At 51.6% G+C, this 13,977-nt stretch overlaps 1 protein-coding gene across 5 annotated transcripts in view; it reads left to right on the top strand.

Moving 5' to 3' along the window:
* ATXN2L (ataxin 2 like) overlaps positions 1-13,977 on the top strand; it is a 976,149-nt gene that overhangs the window by 585,546 nt on the left and 376,626 nt on the right. The window lies entirely within an intron of this gene.

The raw sequence follows: 13,977 nt of genomic DNA, 5'->3' as shown, positions 1-13,977 counted from the left end.
ACACAGTGGTGACGGATGCGTCCCTCGTGGGATGAGAGGCCCCTTGGGAAAGGCGGAGATCAGAGGCCTCTGGTCTCCGGCGGAGTCCCGGCTCCATATCAACTTTTTGGAGCTGCGGTCGATCCGACTTGCACTGTCCAGGGAAGTGTGGTGCAGGTGTTCATGGACAACACCACCGCCATGTGGTATTGCTACAAACAGGGCAGGTGGGGTCCTGGACCCTTTGTCAAGAGGCCTCTGGACATGGCTGGAACATAAAGGCATAATTGGTGGTTCAACACCTGGCACGTTCTCTGAACGCCAGGGCGGACGAACTCAGCTGCCGGTGCTTGATGGATCACGAATGGCGTCTGAACTCAGACGTGGCGCAAGGTCTCTTTCTGCAGTGAGGAGAGCATTGGTTAGATCTATTCGCCACCGAAGAGGATGTGCAATGTTATCAGATCTGCGTGTTGGAATTTCCAAGGCGGCACTCACTCTGCGACGCTTTTCGTTGCAAGTGGAGTTGCAGTCTGTTGTACGCCTTTCCGCCTATACCACTTCTGACCAGAGTGCTGAAGATCAGGCGCGACTGGGCCCAAGTCATCCTTGTGGCTCTGGATTGGGCACGAAGATACTGGTATCCCGAGCTACTCAGCATGGCGATCCATTCCCCTGATCCGACTGCCTCTTCAGGAGGACCTTCTGTGGCAGCAGCAGGGGACGGTCTTCCACGAACCTGTCCAGCCTCCACCTCTATGCTCGGAGATTGAGCGGCGACAGTTGACAGATTTTGATCTTCCTCCCGAAATCTGTGATGTCATTCTGGCAGCCAGGCGTCCCTCCACGAAAACTGTATACGCCGGCCGGTGGAACAAGTTTGTGGCATGGTGCGCAGCTAAGTCTGTGGATCCCCTTTCTGCCCCTCTTTCCGAAGTCCTTCTGTTCCTTCTTTCCTTGGCCTAGCAGGGCTCTGCTCTGGGCACTATCAAGGGTTTTCTTTCTGCCATCTCCGCCTTCCTACGGCTTCCTGATCAGCCTTCTCTTTTTAAGTCCCTGGTTGTTAACCGTTTCCTGAAAGGCATTGTAGATACGTTCCCTCCGGTCCAGTTTATAATGCCTCAGTGGTACTTGAATCTTGTGTTGACTAATTTGATGTGCTCTCCCTTTGAGCCGCTTCACAATTGTCCTTTGTCTTCTCACCTTAAAGACTGCTTTCCTGGTTGCTCTCACCTCTGCCAGAAGAGTAAGTGAGCTCCAGGCTCTGTCTTCTAAACCTCCTTTCCTTTGTTCATCCGGACAAGGTGGTTTTAAGGACCCGTCCTTCTTTCTTGCCAAAGGTTGTTATGCCCTTCCACATCGGGCAGACCATCACTTTGCCCACCTTCTTCTCGCCTCCGCATCCTTCTAAAGAGGAAGAGAGGCTCCACCGTCTGGACCCAAAGCATGCCCTCTCATTCTATCTGACGCGCACACAGCAGTTCCGGGTGGATGACCAGCTCTTTGTTGACTACGTGGGTGCCAAAAAAGGTTGGGCTGTGCACAAACGGACCATCTATCATTGGGTCGTTCTCTGCATCAACGCCTGTTACTCATTGGCTAAGAAGGAGCCTCCTGTGGAGCTGCGTGCCCATTCCACCAGGGCAACGGCAGCCACTACTGCCTTTGGACGCGGTGTTCCCTTGCAGGACATTTGTCAGGCAGCTACGTGGGCCTCGCTGCACACGTTTACCAAGCATTACTGCCTTGACAAACAAGTTCGGAGAGACGGCTTCTTTGGACGTTCTGTTCTCCGTGACTTTTTGGTGTAATTTTGTTCACAGACCCACCATCGGGGTTGGTATTGCTAGGGTATCTATTCTAAGGTAAGGAATCTATCACTAACGTGTCTCTTTCAGATTCACAAGTTACTACTTGTGTAACGATATATCTGTAAGAGACATTAGTTAGTGATAAATTCCTTACTACCTCACCTATCCTCCCTGTAGGAAGGTAGATCCCTGACTATGGTTGCCCCCAACTTTTTGCCTGGTGTTTTGCTGGTTTTCTGACTTGGTTGACCTGGGACCCTGCTATTCAGGGCCCCAGGCCTACTGCTCTCTCTGTAAAATGGATTCCATGTACCTTAGGTACATATCTAATTGGATACTGAGTCACCTTATCAGTCCCTGTACAGTGTACCTTAGGTACCCAGGGCATAGGTGTGCCCAGGGCCTACCAGGGGCTGCAGCATGTATTATGCCACCCCTGGCTGGCCATCCAAATCTGACACAACTGGCTGCACGACAGCTGGGGCAAGGTGGTGTAAACACCCCTTGCTGTAGATATAGTATTCCTATATCTAACCCTAAAAATGGACACCTATATTCCTATCAGTCACTCCTATGGCAGGCCTTAACAATCCTGAAGGCAGAGTGCTTGGAATCGTGTGAGATGGTGCTCTGGCATGAGCTGAGCCTGTCTGCGGCTTTCGGGATCCATCCCTTAGCCGTTTCCATGATATCGCATACCATATACTCTTAAGTGCATTATAATCCTCGCGGTTATATGCCAACTCTGGTATCGCTTTATCAAAACATGTCGAGTAAGGTGTCATACGAATTGGAATACTAACCCCTCGCCAATTCTGGCGACTGGATTAGCATTCCACCCTTCTAGAGGGACACGACATGTATGTAACATGTAACCCCGGTTAAAGTCAGACATAGCCTCAGCTCCACAAGATGGATGCTGCCACCGAGACACAAGTCTGCCCTCCTGCTGCTGGGAGTCCTCCCAGCACAGGAGGCAAGGACAAAGGGTTTCCTGCCAGGGGCGGTGCCAGCACCGTCCCAGACAGGATTTTGTGTATTCTAGGTAGGCAGGGCTTTGGAGGAAGGTGACTGCAAGTGGCACCCCGGTGCTCACTGTGCATAGGCCGGCTTGAACCAGTTCCAGGGGCACTCCAGCCCCTGATCTGGGGAAAGCCCGCCAAAGGAGAGGGGTGTAACCACCCCCCTCCTAGTCCCACCCATAGGGCAGGACTTAGTCGCGTGCCAGCCCCCTTTTGCAGGATAAAGGTAGGAGCAGGCCCCCTTCCAAATTAGATCAATCTTTGAATCCTGAACCGACCTTCTACACGAAGAACTCAAGACTCTTCTCAAGATTTCTCCCTTGTGACTAAGGAGTAGTCACCCTGCAGCAGCAGGCACCAACCAAGCATCGCGGTTTGTTGCCAGTCTCTCCTCCGGATCAAGACTGCTCCAGCACGACGAGAACCGGCTTCCCTGGTACCTCTGACCTCAACCTACATCATCAGCCCAGCTGTGATCCGTGGGTGCGACGAGACCTCGAGGGACCGGCCATCTTCAGAACTGCACGACGCTTGTCCAGCACGACCACCGAGTGACCCTCGACTGAGTGCTTTGGGGTAAGAGAAGCCCCGACCCTGAGCAGCTCCAGCACCGAAGTTCAGCCCCCCTGCATCCACGAGATCTGCGTGGGGCCCTTCTGCTCTTTGCTGCTCACCGCGTTGTCCAGGTCACTTGCCCGTTGGCTAGTGGCCCTTTCACGACGCTCCACGACGACAAACACTGCTGGTCTGGTTGCTCCAGACTAGCCCTTGCTCCCCTCCAACAGAGGAGCACCCTGGACCCTCCTGGTCCACTCAAGACGCCATTTTAGGTCCACCGCGTGGGCCTTGCATTTGCCAAGACTTGTTGCCCAATCCTGGGTCCAGCGACGTCCGCAGCAGATACCTTCGTGGGACAGCTCGCACCTCCATCCTGGTCGCCGACAACGCCTCCTGGTCCGAGAGACTGCAGAGCCCAGCAGCGCCCACTCACCTGGTCGAGGTGACTTCGTCCGGTGCCACTCTGGTGCCCACCTAAATCACTGGCTAGTGATTCAGAACTTGGTCCCCTCTGCTTTCAGGTCTTCTTCTTCCCTGATCCAGGCTTGGATCACCACGAACTCCCTTCACTGGCTGCCTGCCAGCAACTTCTTTCTTCAGGCTCCTGGTTCTTCAACGAGGGTTTCCGACGTAACTTAAACCCTATGCAGCCGCAGCCCCTGGGCTAGGTAAACCAAGTACTCCGGTGCTTCAGCATAGTCCAACACCCTAAGTGTTCGGATCCACTCTTGTTTTCGACCCACCTAGTCGGGTTCGCCCGAGAACAGTAACTTTGCAACTGCTAGCCTCCATAGACTTTTTCCCGCCTTACGCGTGAGAGTTCCCACTCTGCACACGACGTCCACAGGCCCCCTGCATCTAATCTAAGTGTTTAGAATTGTAGGCCAAGCAATTCCTAAGTCTATGAGAATAGTTACTTACCTGCTAGTAATTCGCATTCCACTTTTGTAATATATGGTTTTTCGTGCCCCTAGGGCATTTGTGTAAATTGTGCGACTTAAAGTATTTTCTTGAGTTTTGTTATGTGCTTAGCTCCCTGACTCATGAAGAGTTCAGGGTAGTCTTGTTACAAATAAATATCTGTTTATTTTCATAACAACTTGTGTGGTGTCCTTTCACTTGGTGTTCAAGGGGTAATGTGATGGTAAAACAGCTGGCTTAACACGCCCTCTAGAGTCTTAGCCTTAGACTGCTCGTATCCATGCTACTAGGATAGCTGGTCTATAAGGTTGACTTACAACCAATCATCAATAAGGGTTGTTTGGACTGATACAAAGTGCTCACTAGAATAGTGAACATTATATATCAGGCCAACTTCTCACATTGGTGAGCAGCGGTTGGGATTTGAGCTTGCTGTTGTTTTACCACACATATCCTAAGAATATCATTTGAAAGATCACATAAGTACTAAAGGTACATATAACTTAGCTTAGAATACTGAACCAGCTGTTGTAGCTCCTAGGGCCTAGCACACCCTAAACTACAACTCTAGCAAGGGATCAGTAGGCAAACATATAGTGTAGGTAAGTGCACCACTTAAACCTCACTAGAAAAGCATGTCTAACCATGGAGAGACCACTGAGACTCCCCTGGTAAGCATTGACCCTCCACAGGTCACTTCAAGATATGCAGCTCTCAGTTTCCAGGAGATGAGACAAGTGTGTACCTCCAGGAAACTGAAACAGGGGTCTAACCCCACCATTCCCTTTCTGATAGGTCTCTTAGAGACATATGATGCTAGATAGGTTTCTCAGTTAGATGGGAATATGCCAGCCTTAGAGGGTACCTCTGGGGATCCAGACCTCCACAACACAGCAAATGCAGTTGAGGAGGAGGATCTAGAGGAACTCTCTGAGGGTGAGGCAAACAAGGGTCCTGAGTTTGTCAGCAGACTCACTAGGGCCAACTTAGACCTACTTGGGCAAGGATCTGGGGGACCCCCAGTACTGACCCTGATGAGGCCTAACCTTGGAGTTAGGAGAGATACATCTCTTTCTAGGGACTCCATTAGATCTCTGCACTCTAATGCCTCTTCTCAGAGGAGAAGGAACTCTCCACAGAGGAGATTGACTTCCCCTCAGAGAAGAGAGCATGAAGCAAGGATGAGACCAGCAAAACTGAGGATTGAAAGGGAAGAACTTGCCCTGGCCAAAGAGAAGCTTGCCTTTGCTAGAGAGCAGCAGATGAGTGGGACAGTTCCCACTGGTGGCAGCAATCTCCCAAGAGATAAAGAGAAGGGTTTAGATACTAAACACCTGACAAAGATAGTGCCCCCCTTTAAGCAAGGGGATGACATCCAGAAATTGATGGCTGCTCTGGAGAGGGCCTGCACTGTGCAGTGCATTCCCCAGAGTCAGTGGGCAGCTATACTGTGGCTCTCCTTTGATGGCAAAGGTAGAGATAAGCTCCTCACTACTAGAGTTGAGGATGCTAACAATTACCAAGTCCTGAAAAATACACTGGTTGATGGGTTTGGCTTAACCACTGAGCAATACAGGTTGCTGTTCAGGGATACCCAGAAAACTCAGTCTCAGGATTGGGCTGACTTTGTTGATTGTGCCACTAAGGCTTTAGAAGGCTGGCTACTGGGTAGCAAGGTTACTGACTTCACAGGATTGTATAATCTTATTATGAGAGAGCAAGTCTTAAATAATTGTCAGAACCAGTTATTACACCAGCACCTGGTAGACTCTGATCTGACCTCTCCACAAGAATTGGGTAAGAGGGCAGACAAATGGGTCAGAACCAGGATTAGGCCTAAGAACCAAGGTGGTGACCAGAAAAAGGAATCAACCAAGTCTCAAGAGAAGGGTGGGAATAAATCTGCAGATCAAACCACATCAGGGCCCCAAAAATCCTCTGAGGGGGGTGGGTCCCAGAATCCTTCCAATGCCTAGAAGAAATCTTATTGTTATCCCTGTAAACAGGTGGGTCATTTGAAAACTGACAGCAGTTGCCCAAAGAACAACAATAAGGAGAACATACCCCCAAGTAACATTCCCAAACCTCCTGTTACTACTAGTAGTAATCCCCCAGGTGGTGGGAGTGCCCCCAAGAATTTGGGTGCATTTACTTTGGGAGTTCCTGGGGACTCTGGCCTAACCAAGTCCCCAAACTTAGATACTCTTGTCTGTGAGACTGGCATGGGGTTTGCCAACTTCACAACTTGTCCCAACACTTTGGGCAAGTACAGACAGGAGCCCCTCATCAATGGTATAAAAGTTGAGGCCTATAGAGATACAGGGGCTAGCATCACTATGGTAACTGAGAGTCTAGTCCCCTCAAGGCAACTTTTACCTGGTGCCACATACCAGGTGACCAATATTGATGGAGTACAGAGAGATCATCCCATGGCAGTGGTCAATCTCAGCTGGGGAGGTGTCACTGGCCACATGAGAGTGGCAGTGTCACCAAACTTGCCTGTAGATTGCCTACTGGGGAATGATTTGGAGCTCTCAGCCTGGGCTGAAGTAGAGCAAGAAACCCATTCTAAAATGGTAAACATCCATGGTAAGGTTAGTGGGGCAGTGATAGCCACAGCCCCAGTCCAAGATATCCTCCCTGAACAGGTCAGGAGGGCTGTGCCAGCCACAGCCCAATCTCAGACAACTTCCTTCCCAGAACAGGTTGTCAAGGCTGTAATGGTGACAGCCCAGACCCAGACTGAGCCCCCTCCTGAAAAGGTTGGGAGAGTTGTGATGGCCACAGCTCAAACTCAGACAGATGATAGTGTTGTGAAGCCTGAAACTATGGATCACTCCACTCAGACAGAGAGCATTGAGGAGGAAGAGAAATCTCCCTCCCACCAGACGTTAGGAAAGGATCAGCCTCCTCAGGGAACTGATCTGACCCCTTGTGAAGAAACTGCCCCAGAGGTAGTCAGGCCTAGCCTGGCAGAACCCATGATGTCAGTGGACCCTTCCAAGGTGGGACCCAGTCTGGAGCAGGTAACCTGCCCCTCTCTACCCTGCCTCAGCCAGCCCAGGGCTGTAGAGGTCAGGGAGGCCAGTGTTGGACCCCAAAGGGCCCCCTGTCCAAAAGAATCCCCCAATCAGCAGATTAAGGGCACTGAAGCTAGCAGTCCTAGCCAAGTGAAAATAAAACCAACTCCTGAGGGATCCCCCTTAAATTTAGTTAGGGACCTCCCACAGATGGACACTGTTGGGCACAGCCAGACATGGGACCTAAGGGCCCCAAACCTGACCTGTCCCTCCAGTAAGCCAAACAGAGGGCCCCAACCTTCAGCTGTAGGTAGCCAGAGGTTGACCCTGAGAGCCCAAAACAACTGTCTTGGAAAGAAAGGCCTCTATGGTGGAAAATGATTGGAGGAAGCTGAGCCCAACATTAGTGGAGCCTCACTTCAGTACTCCATTTCAGCACCAGCCTTTTCCTTTGCCAAAACACACCACAGGTAGAGATTCCCTATGGTGAAGACCCTCAGATACCCTTAGGGTGAGGGATTGCTTAGTGGACCATGAGATAGGGGGTAACCATGCCAGTGCTGGTACTTCCTTATATGGCCACTCAGGCAATATAGGCTTACCTGGCAAGGATAGCCTTATCTCCTTTCGTTTGGGGGGGGGGGGGTTATGTAGGAAGGTAGATCCCTGACTATGGTTGCCCCCAACTTTTTGCCTGGTGTTTTGCTGGTTTTCTGACTTAGTTGACCTGGGGCCCTGCTATTCAGGACCCCAGGCCTACTGCTCTCTCTGTAAAATGGATTCCATGTACCTTAGGTACATATCTAATTGGATACTGAGTCACCTTATCAGTCCCTGTACAGTGTACCTTAGGTACCCAGGGCATAGGTGGACCCAGGGCCTACCAGGGGCTGCAGCATGTATTATGCCACCCCTGGCTGGCCATCCAAATCTGACACAACTGGCTGCACGACAGCTGGGGCAAGGTGGTGTAATCACCCTTTGCTTTAGATATAGTATACCTATATCTAACCCTAAAATGGACACACAGATCTCCTATCAGTCACTCCTATGGCATGCCTTGACAATCCTGAAGGCAGAGTGCTTGGAATCGTGTGAGATAGTGCTCTGGCATGAGCTGAGCCTGTCTGCGGCTTTCGGGATCCATCCCTTAGCCGTTTCCATGATATCGCATACCATATACTCTTAAGTGCATTATAATCCTCGCGGTTATATGCCAACTCTGGTATCGCTTTATCAAAACATGTCGAGTAAGGTGTCATACGAATTGGAATACTAACCCCTCGCCAATTCTGGCGACGGGGTTAGCATTCCACCCTTCTAGAGGGACACGACATGTATGTAACCTGTAACCCCGGTTAAAGTCAGACATAGCCTTAGCTCCACAAAATGGATGCTGCCACCGAGACACAAGTCTGCCCTCCTGCTGCTGGGAGTCCTCCCAGAGCAGGAGGCAAGGACAAAGGGTTTCCTGTCAGGGGCGGTGCCAGCACCGTCCCAGACAGGATTTTGTGTATCCTAGGTAGGCAGGGCTTTAGAGGAAGGTGACTGCAAGTGACACCCCGGTGCTCACTGTGCATAGGCCGGCTGAAACCAGTTCCAGGGGCACTCCAGCCCCTGGCCTGGGGAAAGCCCGCCAAAGGAGAGGGGTGTAACCACCCCCCTCCTGGTCCCACCCATAGGGCAGGACTTAGTCGCGTGCCAGCCCCTTTTTGCAGGATAAAGGTAGGAACTGGCCCCCTTCCAAATCAGATCATCTTTGAATCCTGAAACTACTTTCCACGAAAGGAACTCAAGACTTCTTCCCAAGATTCTCCCTTGTGACTAAGGAGTAGTCACCCTGCAGCAGCAGGCACCAACCAAGCATCGCGGTTTGTTGCCAGTCTCTCCTTCGGATCAAGACTGCTCCAGCACGACGAGAACCGGCTTCCCTGGCACCTCTGACCTCAACCTACATCATCAGCCCAGCTGTGATCCGTGGGTGTGACGAGACCTCGAGGGACCGGCCATCTTCAGAACTGCACGACGCTTGTCCAGCACGACTCCCGAGTGACCCTCGACTGAGTGCTTTGGGGTAAGAGAAGCCCCGACCCTGAGCAGCTCCAGCACCGAAGTTCAGCCCCCCTGCATCCACGAGATCTGCGTGGGGCCCTTCTGCTCTTGACTGCTCACCGCGTTGTCCAGGTCACTTGCCCGTTGGCTAGTGACCCCCTCACGACGCTCCACGACAACTAACACTGCTGGTCTGGTTGCTCCAGACTAGCCCGGGCTCCCCTCCAACAGAGGAGCACCCTGGACCCTCCTGGTCCACTCAAGACGACATTTTAGGTCCACCGCGTGGGCCTTGCATTTGCCAAGACTGTTGCCCCAATCCTGGGTCCAGCGACGTCGACAGCAGAGACCTTCGTGGGACAGCTCGCACCTCCATCCTGGTCGCCGACAACGCCTCCTGGTCCGAGAGACTGCAGAGCCCAGCAGCGCCCACTCACCTGGTCGAGGTGACTTCGCCCGGTGCCACTCTGGTGCCCATCTAATCACTGGCTAGTGACTCAGAACTTGGTCCCCTCTGCTTTCAGGTCTTCTTCTTCCCTGATCCAGGCTTGGATCACCACGAACTCTCTTCACTGGTCGCCTGCCAGCAACTTCTTTCTCCAGGCTCCTGGTTCATCAACGAAGAAACCCGACGACATTTGAACCCTATGCAGCCGCAGCCCCTGGGCTAGGTAAACCGAGTACTCCGGTGCTCCAGCGTAGACCAACTCTCTAGGTGTCCAGAACCACTTTTCGTTTTTGACCTACCTAGTCGGGTTCGCCCGAAAACACTAACTTTGCATTTACTAGGATCCATAGACTTTGTTCCGCATTACGCGTGAGAGTTCTCACTCTGCACACGTCGTCCCTAGGTCTCCTGCTAGTAATCTAAAGGTTCAGTAGTCAAGTCCTAGCGATCCCAAAGCCTATGAGAGTAGTACTTACCTGCTAGCAATTTCGCATTCCACTTGTATAGTATATGGTTTTTCGTGCCCCTCGGGCATTTGTGTAAATTGTGCGACTTGAAGTATTTTCTTAAGAGTTTTGTTGTGTGCTTAGCTCCCTGACTCATAAAGAGTTCAGGGTAGTCTTGTTATAAATAAATATCTGTTTATTTTCATAACAACTTGTGTGGTGTCCTTTCACTTGGTGTTCAAGGAGTAATGTGATGGTAAAACAGCTGGCTTAACACGCCCTCTAGAGTCTTAGCCTTAGACTGCTCGTATCCATGCTACTAGGATAGCTGGTCTATAAGGTTGACTTACAACCAATCATCAATAAGGGTTGTTTGGACTGATACAAAGTGCTCACTAGAATAGTGAACATTATATATCAGGCCAACTTCTCACAGCAAGGACAAAGGGTTTCCTGCCAGGGGCGGTGCCAGCACCGTCCCAGACAGGATTTTGTGTATTCTAGGTAGGCAGGGCTTTGGAGGAAGGTGACTGCAAGTGGCACCCCGGTGCTCACTGTACATAGGCCGGCTTGAACCAGTTCCAGGGGCACTCCAGCCCCTGATCTGGGGAAAGCCCGCCAAAGGAGAGGGGTGTAACCACCCCCCTCCTAGTCCCACCCATAGGGCAGGACTTAGTCGCGTGCCAGCCCCTTTTTGCAGGATAAAGGTAGGAACTGGCCCCCTTCCAAATCAGATCATCTTTGAATCCTGAAACTACTTTCCACGAAAGGAACTCAAGACTTCTTCCCAAGATTCTCCCTTGTGACTAAGGAGTAGTCACCCTGCAGCAGCAGGCACCAACCAAGCATCGCGGTTTGTTGCCAGTCTCTCCTTCGGATCAAGACTGCTCCAGCACGACGAGAACCGGCTTCCCTGGCACCTCTGACCTCAACCTACATCATCAGCCCAGCTGTGATCCGTGGGTGTGACGAGACCTCGAGGGACCGGCCATCTTCAGAACTGCACGACGCTTGTCCAGCACGACCACCGAGTGACCCTCGACTGAGTGCTTTGGGGTAAGAGAAGCCCCGACCCTGAGCAGCTCCAGCACCGAAGTTCAGCCCCCCTGCATCCACGAGATCTGCGTGGGGCCCTTCTGCTCTTTGCTGCTCACCGCGTTGTCCAGGTCACTTGCCCGTTGGCTAGTGGCCCTTTCACGACGCTCCACGATGACAAACACTGCTGGTCTGGTTGCTCCAGACTAGCCCTTGCTCCCCTCCAACAGAGGAGCACCCTGGACCCTCCTGGTCCACTCAAGACGCCATTTTAAGTCCACGGCGTGGGCCTTGCATTTGCCAAGACTTGTTGCCCAATCCTGGGTCCAGCGACGTCAGCAGCAGATACCTTCGTGGGACAGCTCGCACCTCCATCCTGGTCGCCGACAACGCCTCCTGGTCCGAGAGACTGCAGAGCCCAGCAGCGCCCACTCACCTGGTCGAGGTGACTTCGTCCGGTGCCACTCTGGTGCCCACCTAAATCACTGGCTAGTGATTCAGAACTTGGTCCCCTCTGCTTTCAGGTCTTCTTCTTCCCTGATCCAGGCTTGGATCACCACGAACTCCCTTCACTGGCCGCCTGCCAGCAACTTCTTTCTTCAGGCTCCTGGTTCTTCAACGAGGGTTTCCGACGTAACTTCAACCCTATGCAGCCGCAGCCCCTGGGCTAGGTAAACCAAGTACTCCGGTACTTCAGCATAGTCCAACACCCTAAGTGTTCGGATCCACTCTTGTTTTCGACCCACCTAGTCGGGTTCGCCCGAGAACAGTAACTTTGCAACTGCTAGCCTCCATAGACTTTTTCCCGCCTTACGCGTGAGAGTTCCCACTCTGCACACGGCGTCCACAGGCCCCCTGCATCTAATCTAAGTGTTTAGAATTGTAGGCCAAGCGATTCCTAAGTCTATGAGATTAGTTACTTACCTGCTAGTAATTTGCATTCCACTTTTGTAATATATGGTTTTTCGTGCCCCTAGGGCATTTGTGTAAATTGTGCGACTTAAAGTATTTTCTTAAGAGTTTTGTTATGTGCTTAGCTCCCTGACTCATAAAGAGTTCAGGGTAGTCTTGTTATAAATAAATATCTGTTTATTTTCATAACAACTTGTGTGGTGTCCTTTCACTTGGTGTTCAAGGGGTAATGTGATGGTAAAACAGCTGGCTTAACACGCCCTCTAGAGTCTTAGCCTTAGACTGCTCGTATCCATGCTACTAGGATAGCTGGTCTATAAGGTTGACTTACAACCAATCATCAATAAGGGTTGTTTGGACTGATACAAAGTGCTCACTGGAATAGTGAACATTATATATCAGGCCACCTTCTCACACTCCCCGTTCTGCGAACTGATTACTAGGGTTAAAGTCATCCCCTTTTAGGGCCCTAGTTTTATGCACCAATGGTCAGTATCTTGCATGGCTCTGCGTTCCTGGTGCATAAAGTCGTGTACAGAACTGACGTCGGCGTGCATGGGTGGCACCTAAGTAGTCTCCGTGACGTCATCTTGGCGCATACGATGCCTGAGAAGGACGCGGATCCGCAGGACGCCCCCTACTGACGCGCAGGGGTACTGCTAATCAAAACTTTCCGGATCCAGTCTGACGCCTGGGGCTATTCTAAGGTAAGGAATCTATCACTAACTAATGTCTCTTACAGATATATCGTTACACAAGTAGTAACTTGTGCTTCAAAGAGGGGAAAACCCTACTTCATTGTGTGGCACTTCTCTAAGTGATAAGCAGGCATGGTAAGAGGACATCTCATCTCCTTTTGAGTTTCTCAGGGAGCCCCATAATCATGCCTATCAATGTCCTGTTGAATCTTTCTACAAGGCGATTGGTTTTTGGGTGATAGGGTGTAGTAAACGTTTACTGCACTCCACACTCTTTCCACATGTGTTTCAGGTAAGCAGACATAAAGTTAGTACTCTCCATGAAACCACCTCCTAAGGAAACCATACCCTGGCGAAGACACCAGTGAGGGCCTAGGCTACTGCAGAAGCTGTGAGGAGGAACTCCCTGTACCTCTATCTGAAAGAAACCGGTTAGTATTAGATTCCTTACCTTAGAATATCCCCAGGCTTCAAACTGAATCCGGAAAATTTTGCGTAGCAGCTCTCTTGCGCATCGGTAGGCGTCGTCTGCGGCTCCGCGTCCGTCGTCTGCATCGTTGGCGCCGGGATGACGTTGTCGGAGTACTTAGACGCCGCCCTTGCGCACTGACGCCAGTTCTTTTTTTCTGCGCCAGCTAGCGCAGGTCTGGGGAAAGGAGTACCTTAGTCATTTTTTGACTAAAACTTGTTTGATCTTTTTTATCTCTTCTCGAGTCTTCACGACTCTCTGTGCCGATAGGGAATGGCTGGGTTCAAGCCCTGTACCGACTTATGTCGGTTACCGATCCCCGCGCCGGTGCCTGTATTGCCTTGGGGCCGACCACGACGACCGGTCATGCATTGACTGCCGGGTCTTGACGTCGAAGGCTAGGCGGGAGCAGTCCCGCAAGCGCCTTGAGCCCCGGCAGATGGCCCCGCGCCGCTCGACATCCCGGTCCAGGAGGGGGTCGAGGGACCGGTCGCGGGGCTTCAGTCATCGAAGCTCGACGAGTCAACACCATTCGTCGGGCTCCAAGTCCTCAGGTAAGAGGCACAAGAAATCGAAGAGACACCATCGCTCTTCTGACCCCCCCGA

Source organism: Lissotriton helveticus, chromosome 7, assembly GCF_964261635.1.
Source record: "Lissotriton helveticus chromosome 7, aLisHel1.1, whole genome shotgun sequence".
Taxonomy (NCBI): Eukaryota; Metazoa; Chordata; class Amphibia; order Caudata; family Salamandridae; genus Lissotriton; species Lissotriton helveticus.
This window is presented reverse-complemented; position numbering and strand designations above follow the sequence as displayed.